The sequence below is a fragment of the Crinia signifera genome, chromosome 4, assembly GCF_055691185.1.
Source record: "Crinia signifera chromosome 4, ASM5569118v1, whole genome shotgun sequence".
Taxonomy (NCBI): Eukaryota; Metazoa; Chordata; class Amphibia; order Anura; family Myobatrachidae; genus Crinia; species Crinia signifera.
This window is the reverse complement of record NC_139220.1, coordinates 271,992,801-272,007,797: the sequence shown is the minus strand read 5'-3', so window position 1 is coordinate 272,007,797 and position 14,997 is coordinate 271,992,801. Positions and strand designations below refer to the sequence as shown.

At 47.0% G+C, this 14,997-nt stretch overlaps 1 long non-coding RNA gene across 1 annotated transcript in view; it reads right to left on the bottom strand.

Moving 5' to 3' along the window:
* The window catches only part of LOC146075394 (uncharacterized), a 58,546-nt gene extending 46,736 nt beyond the window's left edge, over window positions 1-11,810 (bottom strand). The window contains exon 1 of the long non-coding RNA XR_014473566.1: window positions 11,722-11,810. This is a non-coding gene — a long non-coding RNA (uncharacterized LOC146075394). The remainder of the gene's footprint in view (window positions 1-11,721) is intronic.
* Between the last annotated feature and the right edge of the window lie 3,187 nt (window positions 11,811-14,997).

Sequence of the window (14,997 nt, the reverse complement as noted above, 5' to 3'; positions counted from 1 at the left end):
AATATGCAAAGTCAAGTGGCCTCTGGAGCCTCTAACTCAACTCTTATTTCTTCCGTGGTTGGGGGAAATGCCCACTGGGCACGTTTAGAGCCTTTTCAATATCACTGTAGATTCAAGGTAATTTAAATCTTTCTAGCCTTAATTGCTCCATTAAAGCCCCTGGCATTGCAGGATGTTACCTTCTTGCTGTATCGTGTGGTTAATTAGAGGGGAAATAAATGGAACCCTGTGAAGGACCTGACAATCCAGTAGTCTCCTAATTAAACTATTTGATGCCCCTCTCTCTGAGAATGTCAGGGTAATTTAGAAAGTAATAGTTGTCAGTTGTTAGCACAGAATAGCAGCACGGACGGACTGTAAGTGGATAGCCCTAATAGGTCTCCTTAATGCTCTTAAAGTATCATCAACAAAACTTTCTTAGTTAAAAGGAACAAACCTGCAATTTGCTTGACATTTGACACCAGCTGAGTGTGACTGGCATTGCTGAACTGTATACATGCTGAAGAGTGTCTTTCTCATTGGTAGAAGAATAAATTGGAGGGGGGGGGGGGGTAGTATTCATAATTGCTTTTTGGTTTTGTGAGAATTGTAAGTGTTGTTAACACTTTCAAGACCAGTGAGCAGTTTGTATCATACTAACTGATGCAATTTATGTTTTGTCTCCCTGTACTGGTCCTTTGTACGGCGCTGCGAAACACTTGTGGCGCCTTATAAATAAAAGTATAATAACAATAATAATAACCTCAAAATGCTCAGTGTGGTTGCAGGCTACCCAGGGAACTGCCATGATGCCTATATTCTGCGTCACTCAGCCCTCTGGGACAGATTCCAGAACCACCAAATGCCAGAGGGCTGGCTACTTGGTAAGTACATTTTAATTTTTGTAAATGATTGGCCATTATGTATAGTGCTATTATGTGTTCACTTACATACTAAACATTTATTGCACTCCTGTGTAGTGTGTGAATAGTGTGTAAAGTATACCCAGAAATGTATCTAACCCTCAATTACTTTTAAAGGTGATGTCAGACTGGCTAAAATATGGGTATGCTTGTTTTTAAACCCACTAATTACCAACAGTAAGTGTACCCTTTACTATAGTGCATGTTTTTTTACTCTGAAGTGGCACTTTAGTGTGTTGTGTCTTCTGATATGTCCAATATATAGATGTAATCAGTCTCTCTCTTTTACCAGACTTCTTTGAATATCTGTGTTTTCCCCATTGCTCATTTAAAACAAATGGACATACTGTGTATATATATATATATATATATATATATATATATATATATATATATATATATATATATATATATATATATATATATATATATATATATATATGGTACAGTGTTGTCTTATTTATTACTGAGTGCCGCACCTCCTGGCATCATATATATATATATATATATATATATATATATACATACATATATACATACATATATATATACACATATTTGCAACTTATATACATATATATATATACACAGTGTCAACGGACCGGCACTCTTCCCTCATAGGGTATGCTGTCGTGCCTTCCAATACAGGTAAATAGGTAGGTAGAAAAGATGGTGGCACTGGCAGGCTTGATACAAAGATTTGAAGTGTTTTAATTCACATCACAGCAAAATAGAAAACATGCAGAAGTGTCCGACGTTTCGGGGTTATCTCCCCGTTTTCAAGGTGCAGAAAAAACTGCACCTTGAAAACGGGGAGATAACCCCGAAACGTCGGACACTTCTGCATGTTTTCTATTTTGCTGTGATGTGAATTAAAACACTTCAAATCTTTGTATCAAGCCTGCCAGTGCCACCATCTTTTCTACCTACATATATATATATATATATATATATATATATATATATATATATATATATATATATATATATATATATTACTTGAAAACAGTTAATAAACTGAAACCTCATCAGATGGAGTAGTCATCTCCTTTATTCGACCTGTTTTGTTAGTCCGAGTGCCGCACCTCTACCTTGGTTACTTATATATAAATGCCATTGCACTCTTTGGCTGAGGGAGTGTGCAAATATATCATCTGATGCTCTCAGTGCTGGCGATATATGGTTGCCACTGCAGCCCAAAGTCTGCAGCTACCAGTGGAAGGTAGGTATATCTGCAGCTTCTATTTTCCCTCTTTTCTTTGCCAGGCCCTTGTATATGCCAACCTATTTGCCATTTTCCACCCTATGCTAAACCCTTAGCATCTTTCCTATGCCAGCCACCGCCTTTTCCAGGCATATATAAATAGTTGAAAATATTTACACAAATAGAGACACACCCATGAGCAGACCACCCAAACAAAACACTGGTCACGCCCCCACATTATTAGGTGCTGGCCACAACCCCTATCATTGCGCATAATAGGCCCTTGATAGTTTTCAGCTCCAGGCCCATTTAGACCTTCATATGCCACAGATGCCACACCCAGCAACTGCAAATTGGAAAATGGCAAGCAGATTGCGCATGGAAGGGGCTACCATAGAAATGCGTTAGCATCAGCTTGTGGGCAGCACAAGGCTAATTGAAAAGTCCCAAGGGATAAATTAGCCTGTAGTAAATTAACATGTCAAATTGAGATCCACCCTATGCAGTGTATTGTGAGAAAGATCACAAAGACCAGAAAAAAACACCTGTATTTCTTCTCGAGCAATAAGGTAATTCAGATAGATAAACAGCAGTTTACAGCAGGCAATAGGTTACAGCATCACATTCCCTGGTCTGACAAATAATACTGCAGTCCAACGGCTCCATATGTAATCCCAGATCCCCAGCCTATGACCTGGCCAGCTTATCCAGCATTAGGAGCCCTTTACCTGCCTACAGACACCATTCTTAAAGGCAGCTAACATGTGCTAAATATCAACTTGGCTCCTGCAGCTGATTCCTGGCCTCAAAAAAAACCTGGATTGGATCCATTTATGTGCTTTAAGCAGGTAAATAATATTATACATGCCCAGAGGCGGAACTAGCGAGTTATGGGCCCAGGTGCAAAAATATGCTTCGGGCCCCCTCATACTCAAAATAGTAACAGTGTGCACCGAAGGCTTTGTGGGAAAGTGGCGTGGAGAAATAATAGTGTAACAGTAGTGTCTGTTTATTTACATTACACCACATACAGTAGTAGTGCCACTTGTACACATTGCACCAGGTAGAGCCCCTCATACCCCTTTCAGGTTGCATTTATAACCCGGGTTATTGCCCGGTCGAGGAGCGTTGTGAAAGCACTAAACTGAATAATCAGGGTCGACCAACCTGGCATATCGACCTGGATTACAAGAAGGGTCCAACTTGTGTATAATGGGTGAGACGGGTTTAGTGTGAAAGAGTCAGATCCGGGATAGCGATCTGAAAGAGCCCCTTAAACACTCTGCGCCAAGATTATGCACACTGTAATGCCCATTACACATTGTCATACACTGGAATGCCAATTACACGTTCACACACTGCATTAGCATTTACATATTATGCCACACACCATAATGCCCATTACACATTGCCGCACAACGTAATGTCCATTACACATTGTCAAACACCGTAATGGCCATTTCACATAGTCATACAATGTAATGCCAATTACACAGTCACACATTGCAGTACCCATCACACATTGTGCCTCACACCGTAATGCCCATTACACATTATGCAGCACACCGTAATGCCCATTACACATTATGCAGCACACCATAATGCCCATTACACATTATTGCACACCATAATGCCCATTAGACATTGTTGAATACCGTAATGTCCTTAACACATTGTCAAAAACTGCAGTACCCATTACACTGCACACTATAGTGCCCATTACACATTGTTGCACACCATAATGCCTATTACACATTGGCGCACACCGGAATGCCCATTATACATTGGTGCACACCGTAATTTCCATTACACATTATGCCACACACATAATGCCCATGACATATTACGCCCGCAGTAATGTCCCTTATACATTACACATTCCCCCCATAGTGTCCCTTAATTATTGCCCACATTAGTGGCCCTTACAGAATTCCCATATTAATTCCATATAAAAGGGGAGGAGAGAACTCATTGCCACGTCCCTGTGTGATGTACGCTCAGTTCCTACTCAGTTGAGCGGCTCATACCATCACTGACAGACATTTCAACTATGGCACAGGCTAGTGAGCCAATTGGAGCTCATGGTCCGGCAGCCAATCACTAACTGTGGCTGCCTGTCCGTGAGCTCTGATAGGCTGGTCGGCAGGAACCATATATCAAATGTCCATCGGCGCTGGTTTGAGCTCCTCCGCAGCCAAGGAGCTGAGGGCACACCACACAGAGCCATGGTGATTAGTGGCCATGTGCGCCCCTCCCAGAGGACCCAGCGCTCTAGGCTAGCCTTTTGGTTTATCAGGTCATGGCCCCTTCCCTGTAGTATAATTATTATAGAGTATATCAGCCCAATCCTGTAGTATAATTATTATACAGTATATCAGCCCTATCCCTGTAGTTTTATTAACAGCCCCCTCCCTGTAGTTGTATTAATATTTAATAGCCCCCTCCCTGTTGTATTATTAATATTAACAGCCCCCTGTCCACTAATTAAGATTTCTGCAGACCCCCCTCCCCTTATATTAACTTATACCTTTGGATGGTAGACATGATGCTCCCGACTCCTCTCTGCAGACCAGGATTAAGGCTCTGGAGGACATGGGATACTTAAGGCAGGAGGGCCCTAAGGTATTGTTCATCCATTTAGACCTTCCTTACCTGCATCTCTCACTCCCTCCACCTCACCGCCCCCTTCTTCTCACTCCCTTCACCTCTCTCTCACCAATGAAACTCTCCATCCCCCTGCATCTCTGCGCCCCCATTAACCCTGCACTTCTCTGCCCCCCTATTCACCACCATTGCACAACCGTCATACAACCCCTAACACCTATCTCCATATCCCTATACCCACACACCCTTCTCCCCCTGTCCATCCAAAGTGTCTTCTTACATGCATCCCATACCCCTCTACCCCCAACCTAACTCATATACCGCTACCCCCAACACATCCTACACTTAAGTCCCTGTCCCCCAACATACACCCAATAACCCTACAGTATATCTCCACCACAAACACCATATTCCACCTACAGACCCCTATAATGCTTTACTCCCATATACACCCTAGTCCCCGTTTGTTCCACATACACTCCATAATCCTCTACACGCACCACTCCAATTACACAACCTACTCTTCCACTGTCTCCAACATACCCATCCCATAACCATCACCACCACATTTCTCCCCCCCCACCCCCACCCCACATCCCACACCCCACACCCCACACCAGGGTGGTGAGTCTGACCTTTTTTAAGTTACTCTGGAGCTCGCACGGCAGCCGTATGGTCCCCCTTCTGATAGTCACAATTTACCAGCACATCGGGGGAGCTGCGCGGGTGGGCAGGATGATGTTAGCTGCAGGGCTGAATCAGTCCATGAGAAACAAAAGACTCTGGTCTGATGAGACAAAGATTGAACTCTTTGGTGTGAATGCCAGGCGTTATGTTTGGAGGAAACCATGCACCGCTCATCATTAGGCCAATACCATCCCTACAGTGAAGCATGGTGGTGGCATCATCATGCTGTGGGGAGGTTATTCAGCGGTAGGAACTGGGAGACTAGTCAGGATAGCGGGAAAGATGAATGCAGCAATGTATAGAGACATCCTGGATGAAAACCTGCTCCAGAGCACTCTTGACCAGACTGGGGTGACGGTTCATCTTTCAGCAGAAAACAGCCGAGATATCAAAGGAGTACCTTCAGAACAACTCTGCGAATGTCCTTGAGTGGCCCAGATTGGGTTAACATGGGTGTGGGGCGCGGTGCCCCTGGAATGGTGTAGCTGGATGGCTCTGAGGTAGCACACTATTACATTCCATCTAACACCCACTAAATTATCCACTAACACTATTTATTTGGATTACATTCATTATTTTTGTATCACTTTTTGTATATAGCTCTGGCTTTCTATCACTTTACACTTATTGACACTTTCATTTATTTTTATTTTTTTTACACTGTGTGCTGCTCTGGGCTTTCTGGCTTATGCACCCCACACCTAGATATAGCAATAGGGACCCACAATATGCATAGAAGCCTTGGTGATGGATTGGGGGCTTGCATCATAGTCGGTATCCCGACATCAGGCTAATGACTGTCGGGATCCCGACTGTCGGGACCATATACCACACCCGTCACAAAGGCAGTCTCATTGGGAGGTATTACCTCCCTCCGGGCAGCCTTGTTGCGGGCTGCCGGGCAAAAACGGCAAATGCGCATTCGCAGTACCTATATCGGTACGCGCTGGTCCCGCTGCCTGTAAAGTATATTGTGCAGGCGCCGGAACCATGATTACTTCTATGGGCTGCTGCCGAAGCAGCCCATAGAAGCTGGCCATAAGTTTGTACATATGTTTGTACTGCGCATGCACCAGTCCCAGTGCCTGTGATCATAGGACAGGCGCCGGGGACGGGAAGAGGCAACAGCGGTGACGGCTGCGGTGACAGGGGGAGGGGGTTGCCTGCGGCCAGAGGCAGCCCCCCTCCCCGAAAGAGGTAGGAGCCGCCACTGGCTATATATGAACTTGTCTGCAGTTGATTCCTGGCCTCAATCAAAATCTGGACTGGATCCATGTTTTACTGCTATGTGCTTTAACCAGGAAAATCCTATTGTCCTTACTACACTCTATATACTTTACATATTATGATAAATACAAGCATATATACCAATGGTTCTCAAACTATGTGCTGTGGCACAAAGGGGTGCATTGAGACACTTGCAGGGGTGCCCTGAGCTGGTGGTCTGGGACCAATTCAAATTATTTATGGTTAATGTAATAGGCAAAACCAGTGCTTGTAGGTTCCAATCATAACATATATGGACAAACAGAAGTGAATCCTGTCCCTCGCCACATAAATGACATTAGGATGACATATAAACACAATTAACTTAAAATTATATCTATTTTCTCTAAATTTCTTAATAAGAAACTTTTGGCCTAGGGGTGCCGTGAAGAGACTTCTGATACTCTAGGGCACCGTGATTCAAAAAAGTATGAAAACAACTGATATATACTACAAAAGTAACATACAGATGTGTCCACATACAGATGGGGCCAGACTCACTGTTTCCGCCAGACCACCATCTGCAGGTTTCTGGCGGATGGCGATCTGGCGGATGGGGATGGGACATAGACGAACGGTGTCTCACATGCTCGCGCGTCCATTGCCGAAAATGGGGTGAACGAGTGTCTTGGTGTGCGCACGCCCCATTCTGGATGAGCATGGTGGATGGGGCAACGGGAGCCGCTCAGATGAGAGTGACCCCATCTGTACATCTAGCCTCCCTGAATGTAAAACAGCCCTTCTAGTCACTCCATGTTGTGGCATGACTTGGTAGAGCAGAGCATCTATTCGTGGCACATCTGTACAGAACTGTATATTACAACTACTGTATATGATTGTTTATGATTGTTATATAACTGTTTTATTTTAGTGTTTAATGCTTTTGCTTTGAGATAATCTGTCGATTGATATATTTACATGTATTGTGTCCATTACAGAACCAGTAACCCTGGCATGTAGAGCATCCATACCCTATCCCTTACCCCCAGTGGCGTAACTATAAATTGGGCGCCCCCACCCCCCCCGCCGTTAATGGGGGACGCCCCCCGCCGCACCCCCCGCCCGCTGCCTTACCTGTCTTGCTGGTCCCGTCCCGGCTCCCTTGCTGGCTTCATTCTTCTGCTAGTGAGACGGACCAACACAAAAAGTCCGCCCCCATACAGCAGACAGTTTCAGAGAACTGTGTGCTATATGGTGGCGGACATTTTATTGTGGTCCGTCTCACTAGCAGAAGAATGAAGCCAGCAAGGGAGCCGAGACGGGACCAGCAAGACAGGTAAGGCTGCGGGCGGCGGATTGGCGGGCGGCAGATGGGCGGCAGATGGGCGGACGGGAGGGGGCTAACTATAGCACCACAGCCCCCCGGCGCCCACACATGCACAGCGCCCCCCCGCGGCCGCGGGGGCTGCGGTGCTATAGTTACGCCTCTGCTTACCCCAGTACCCTAACCTAAACCTAACATTAAACATTAATTCTAGTACCCTAACAACCCTAACTTTCTACCATAACGCATCCCTCATCCTAATTCATTCGCTCCCCCGCGCGTTTACACGGGGGAGCGATTGTTTTTTTTTCTGAGCATGCGCATATTGATTTATGCGGCCGTGCAGGCTCTTTTGGCGAACGGACTCAGCGACTTGCATAGTCGGTGGCCCATTCACATGGAGCAGTGCGGGCGAGAGGTGTGGGGCGGCGGGCCTGGGTTGCACCCATAGAAATGCACAGAAAATGAAAATGCAGAGCGTTCCCATGTGATTGCGAGCGGGACAAGGAGTGCCGGGGCGGGTGGCTGATGTCACATGATGTCAGTCACTCGCCCTCTCTTCGTCTCCACTGACTTATAGTTGTGTGAGCTGAAGAACTCATTCGATAGTTGGCAACCATCTAATGATTTATCCACCAGAAGGCACATGCAAAGGGATGTGTCCAGGGACGGGCTGGGCGGGGGGGCAGGGTGCCATGTGCCCCCCGGGCCGCATACCCAGCAACTTGCTGCGGGCCGCGCTGGATCCTGCGCATCGGCCACCTCCTCCAGCCCTCCTGCGCTGGCCTCGGCTTCCAGGACACGGCCGTGGCTACAGGAAAACATTTTACTTTAGTCGTGGCCGTGTTCTGGAAGCCGCGGCCAGCGCAGGAGGGCTGGAGGTAGTAGCCTCACCGGACTGGGGTGTGGGCAGGAGGGGCATGTACTACACTCTCCCCCGCCCCCCCCTCCCCCCAGCAGCAGATGGAGACGAGAGACAGCAACAATGGTGAGTTGCTGCTGGCAAATTCTTGCACTGTGGGGGAATGTGTGTATTTGGCACTGTGGGGGAATATCTGGCACTGTGGGGGCATATATGTCTCTGGCACTGTGGGGACATATCTAGCACTGTGGGGGCATATGTGTATTTGGCACTGTGGGGGAATATCTGGCACTGTGGGGGCATATGTGTATCTGGCACTGTGGGGGCATATGTGTCTCTGGCACTGTGGGAGAATATCTGGCACTGTGGGGGCATATGTGTCTCTGGCACTGTGGGGGCATATCTGGCACTGTGGGGGGCATATGTGTCTCTGGCACTGTGGGGGAATATCTGGCACTGTGGGGGCATATGTGTCTCTGGCACTGTGGGGCATATGTGTATTTGGCACTGTGGCGGAATATCTGGCACTGTGGGGGCAAATCTGTCACAGTGGACATCACATTGTGCGGTGTAATGGGCATTACGGTGTGGGGAGCATTGGGTAATTGCCATCACAGTATGGAGTGTAATGGGCATCAAGGTGTGCGGCATAATGTGTAATTAGCATAACAATGTGCAATCTGCAGGTACACAATACAATCATGGTACAGGCCACGCCCCCTTATGATAGGCCACAAACCTAATTTTTCAGCACGCCTCCGGTGCACACAAGCATTCCATCTTCCAGAAAGTTGGGGGGGGGGGTATGGGCCAGTACTCTGGACTTGCCCCCTAGGATAAAAGTTGCCAGCCAGCCCCTGGATGTGTCTTAGGGACTTAGATACGGCAGCTGCGGGGGACTTAGATAGGGTAGCTGTATGCAGTAACCACCCTCCCTGTCAGCGCTGCAGAGGGAATCACCAGCAAATGTTGGCGATTCCCTGCAGAAGCCTATGGGGTTCCTACCACAGCGCTGTGTGAGGGATCCATCATGGATCCCTCCCAGCATGCCCCGCATCCGGCGCCGTGCTCTGTGCATGCGCAGACGGACTCCCGGGTTTCTTTGAGCATACCACCCATAATCTGAAAAAGTTTGGCCAATAGGGCAGCTCATTGATGCTCTCAGGCATAGTACCTACATTCCTGACAGTGGCCATACATTCCTGATTCCAAGTTCAGTTTAAAAAATATATAAAAGTAATACTTTATTAAATAAATCAAAACACGAAAATATGCAATAACCAAAAAATAAAAAAAAAGGTTTACTTTCTTAAGAAGGAAATTGCACTGTTCAACTCCGTAAGCCTCACTGATTGCCACTGGTTATCAACATTAAAAAATAATTTTATTGGATTGCTGCCCTAACTTCAGACTGACTGCTCACAAATTACTCTCTGCAGCAGGCGTGAACTTTGCATAGAGTGGAAGGGTCTTTTAAGTTTACAAAGAAGTATTTTTTTACCTTGTGCCAAAGATAACAATCTTTTCCACCTAATAAATATGCCTGAGAGTAATTACTTCAACAGTAAACAATTCAAAGTCTAATCAAAGCGAGTGAGAAGCAAATTAATGTGTCCACAGCGTGCAATACTCCGATGCTCAGCAGTAATTAAACCTGAGAATAGGACGGGTGGATGAATGAAAGGAACAGTGACCTCCTATTAACTCTGTGCTGGTAATAAATGTCCAAAATAAGCTTTTAATGCCAGGTGAAAGCAATCCATACATACCATGTATGTGTGTATGTGTGTGTGTGTGTGTGTGTGTATATATAAATATACATTTGGTGTAAATGACCCGGAACAAGGTATCTATATAAAATCTTTGCAATTAACTATGGATTCTATCCAAATATCACCAGGGCTGCCATCAGAAATGATGGAGCCCGATACTGGCAAGTAGGCAGGCCCCCATTGTTCTGATGGAGAGAACGTAAGGGTAATAGAGGGAAATGGTAAAAATAAAAACAATAGGTCAGAAAGAGAATGAATAGTGGGGAGTGGGAGAGAGAGGATAAAGTGAGAAATAAAGAGAGAGAGATAGAAAGAGAGAGAGAGAGATAGAAAGAGAGAGAGAGGGCAGAAATCGGGAGAGCGGGAGAAGTAATAGAGGAAGAGAGAGCATCCTGACTAGCATACAGAAGACAAGTACTCACCTTGGTGGGGGGCTGACAGAGAGGTCCTTTCTGCAAGACTTTCTTTGGATCCACATATCTTTCTACCCTCCACCTCGTAGGCAACTCTGGGTCCTTCTCCTCCATTACTTCTCTCACCATCTCCATGCTAGGGATGGAGCGAGCGGACGCGGAATACGAGCCCGAAGCGTGGTGAGCGCAGCGAGCCCTGCGAGGGGATGCGGAATACATGTAAAGTAATCCATGTCCCCTCGCGGGGCTCGCTGCGCTCGCCACACTATCTAAAATCAACTCCATGCCGACGTGGATAGTGGGGGCATGAAAAGGTCGGAGGACGCGTACCGCCGGCCCTCGCGGGCTCGCTGCGCTCGCCACGCTTCGGGTTGGCATTGATAGTGGGGGTGGCGTTGACAATAGGGGTGCATTTAACATTGTAAGCACCCATTAGGGTGCTTGTACAATTAAAAATCGAATCGCATTGCATGCATCGCATGCCGCTATATTGCATGTGATGTGATGCGATTGCATAAGATGCTAGGAAACAAGTACTACCCATTCAAAGCCTAAGGGCAGGATACATTTAGCAGGAAGAAATCGCACTCAAGATGTTTTCAGTTGCAGTGAAAAGGAAGCAGCTTATTCCAACATGCTGCAGATATGGATACCCGTCCTCAGGGACAAATGCAGTACAAAACATCACCCACATATATAACCCCCAAGGAACACACTGACAAATCAATTGTTGTAACTCATCCTCACCTGTCAGGTATCGCCACTGGTGACCTCCATGGCATGCATCTCCTCTCCGTGAGGCGGCTGGTTACCATAGTAACCCGTGATCATACAAAATAAAAACAATAAAAATACAAAGAAGTTAAAACAATGTTGCTGGTTACAATATTGTTCCAACAATGATAAGAAGAAACAGGCCCAGTAAATAAACTAAGCATATACATGTACACTGAATATATGCAGACTTAACTCACAAGTAAGAACTCAAGCCTGAATATTCAGGGATAGACTATCCAGTTTGTGAATCCACAGACACTTCAATTGAATTAATGAACAATTTTTTATCACCACCCCGTTTCAGTACTGGGATGTGATCCTGGACCTGATGCTGGCTACTGAATGATTACCTGTGTGCAATATCTAGCAATTGGGTGGTCACTGACAACAGATTCTGAGGCAGTGCGGATCATCAAAGGATAGGTTCGCCATTTGTTCCTTGAACATGGTGGATGTTTTGCCCACATAGATGTATCCACAGGGCAAAGGAGGGTATACACACCAAATCTAGATGTACAAGACAGAGTATGTCTAATTAGGATTTTTTAGCATTAGCATCTATCGCATATGTAAATTTAATGTCACACTCAGCCGCGGCGGTGCGCGGCGGGCATATTACTCACCCGTCCGCGCCCGCCGTCGGCTAGCGTGTAGTGGTCTCCGGGTCAGCGGCAGCGGGCAGCGGCAGTCTGGTGGGCAGCAGGCAGCGTGGGACATCGACAGGTGTAGCAGTGTGTGCTGTAATGGTGCCGGGAGGCCGGCGCCGCCATCTTGGTTAAGGGCAAAATAGCAGATTGGCCCAGGTCTGAGGTTTCCTCCCATACTGACCTGACAGCCAATGGCAGCCGCCCTCTTGGGATATAGGGGATCTGCCTAGGGCTGTTCAGTGTCAGTGCAAAGAGTCTCCAGAGGCGTTCACAGCTCCCAGCTGACTCCGGCTCTCTGACTCACCTCTCCTGACCTTGGTGCCTTGCTCGTGCTCTGTGTTGGTCTAGGTTGCTGCTTAACCCCATCGCTGCCAGTTCTCTCCACAGTCTGGTCTCTGCCTGTATCCCTGAGCTTCCTGGCCTAGCCCTTCAAGTCTCCTGCTTCCAAGCAATTCTTCAATCTTCATTCATCATTCATCTTCTTCCAGTCTTCAAGGATCCTTCATTTACCATCAAGTACATTCTCTTTCCGGATCCTCTTATTCTTCAAGACCCCAGCCTGCCGTCCTATGCTATTTGAACTGTCATTATTCAAATGAACTTTCTTCTTCTAAAGTGCCTTACTGGCTCAAGTATTGTTTATCACTAACTGCCACTTTAAGAAAGTATTCAAGTGTGTATTGTTTCCATTTATGAATTCTATTATTAAACCTGCACGATTTAATCCTTCATCATCTGGTCCGTCTCCAGTCGCTACACACCACACGACTTCATCCAGCCCTTCAGTCGTGACAGTTTGCACTGACCCGATGGAGTCGGGTGAAGTACAGGCTTCCATGGCGGACGTCTTTCAAGGTATCGTGACTCGTCTTGAACAAGTGGAAACTACCCAACGCCAAGTGGCTCAATTTCTTCAGGCCTTGTCCCCGCCCCAGGCGGCTCCCTCAGTGTCGGTTGCTCCAGCGCCAGAGATTCCAGTTCCTGTTTCCACACCAGGATCCGTAGTTCCTCATCACATGCAACTCCCTACTCCTAGCAAGTATGATGGTTCGCCAAGGGCATGCCGTGGGTTCCTGAACCAATGTGATGTCCACTTCACCTTGCAGTCATCTCACTTCCCAACCTCCAAGGCAAAGGTGGCCTATATTGTGTCTCTCCTGGCAGGGTCAGCTCTGGACTGGGTGTCCCCTCTCTGGGAACGCTCTGACCCCCTGCTCAATGATTATGAAGCTTTTATTACCTCTTTTCGTCGCATCTTCGATGACCCTGGCAGAGTGTCCTCTGCCGCCACTGAAATCCTGAGGATTCGCCAGGGTAGCCGATCGGTGGGACAGTATGTTGTGCAGTTCCAGACCCTGGCCTCAGAATTAAAATGGAACGAAGAGGCTCTCCTCTCCGCCTTCTGGAATGGGCTGGCAGGTCGTATCAAGGATGAATTAGCTACTCGTGACTTCCCGGCTACCTTGATCGAGCTCATCTCTCTGTGCAACAAAGTAGATCTACGGATGCAGGAACGCCAACTAGAGAGAAATCGCTCTGATCGTCTTCGCCCTCGCTTCACCCCAAATGCTGTTCCCGTTCCTAGACCAAGTCCTTCCACAACTACACCACCTGATGAACCTATGCAGATCAATCGTTCTCGGCTCTCACAGGAAGAAAAGTCCCGTAGACGACAGGAGAATCTCTGCATGTACTGCGGGTGTGCTGCCCATTTACTGTCCTCCTGTCCATTGCGTCCGGGAAACGGCCGCTCCTAACCTCCCCGAGGGAGGCCCGGTTAGGAGTCTTGCTTTCATCTCCCTCCTCAGCTGTTTCCACCATTCCAATTACCATTGTGTGCCCTCAAGGGGAAAATAAAGTCCAGGCCCTATTGGATTCCGGAGCGGCAGGAAACTTTCTTTCTTCATCTTTCGTCTTTCAACACTCCCTGGCAGTACAACCCTTGACCCATCCCCTGGTTCTCACTGCAGTGGATGGGAGTCGTATCTGTAGTGGGCAAATCACCCTTCAAACCAATCCAGTGACAGTCCTAGTGGGTGCTCTACATCAAGAGACTCTAGAGTTCTTAGTTCTTCCTCAGTCATCACACCAGGTGGTCCTGGGTCTACCATGGCTCGCTAAACACAATCCTCATATTGATTGGACCAGCATGGAGATCAAGGCCTGGGGTACGAACTGTTTAACCACTTGCATGACTCGTATCATTCCACTCAATCAAATGAATCCTCAAGAAGAGGGAGGTTCCAGTCTTCCGTCTTCACCAGCTTCACCCTTGTCTATACCCACACCATACCATTCTTTTTCTGATGTCTTCAGCAAGGGAGGTGCCGATTCTCTGCCCCCTCATCGTCCTTGGGACTGTCCGATAGAGTTGGTACCCGGGAAATTTCCACCGCGGGGTCGTATCTACCCCTTATCTCTACCCGAGACCAAGGCTATGTCTGACTACATTCGTGAAAACTTGAATAAAGGCTTCATTCGTCCATCCACCTCGCCAGCCGGAGCGGGGTTTTTCTTCGTTAAAAAAAAAGATGGGACTCTCCGGCCATGTATCGACTATAGGGGTCTCAACGATATCACAATCAAGAACCGCTACCCA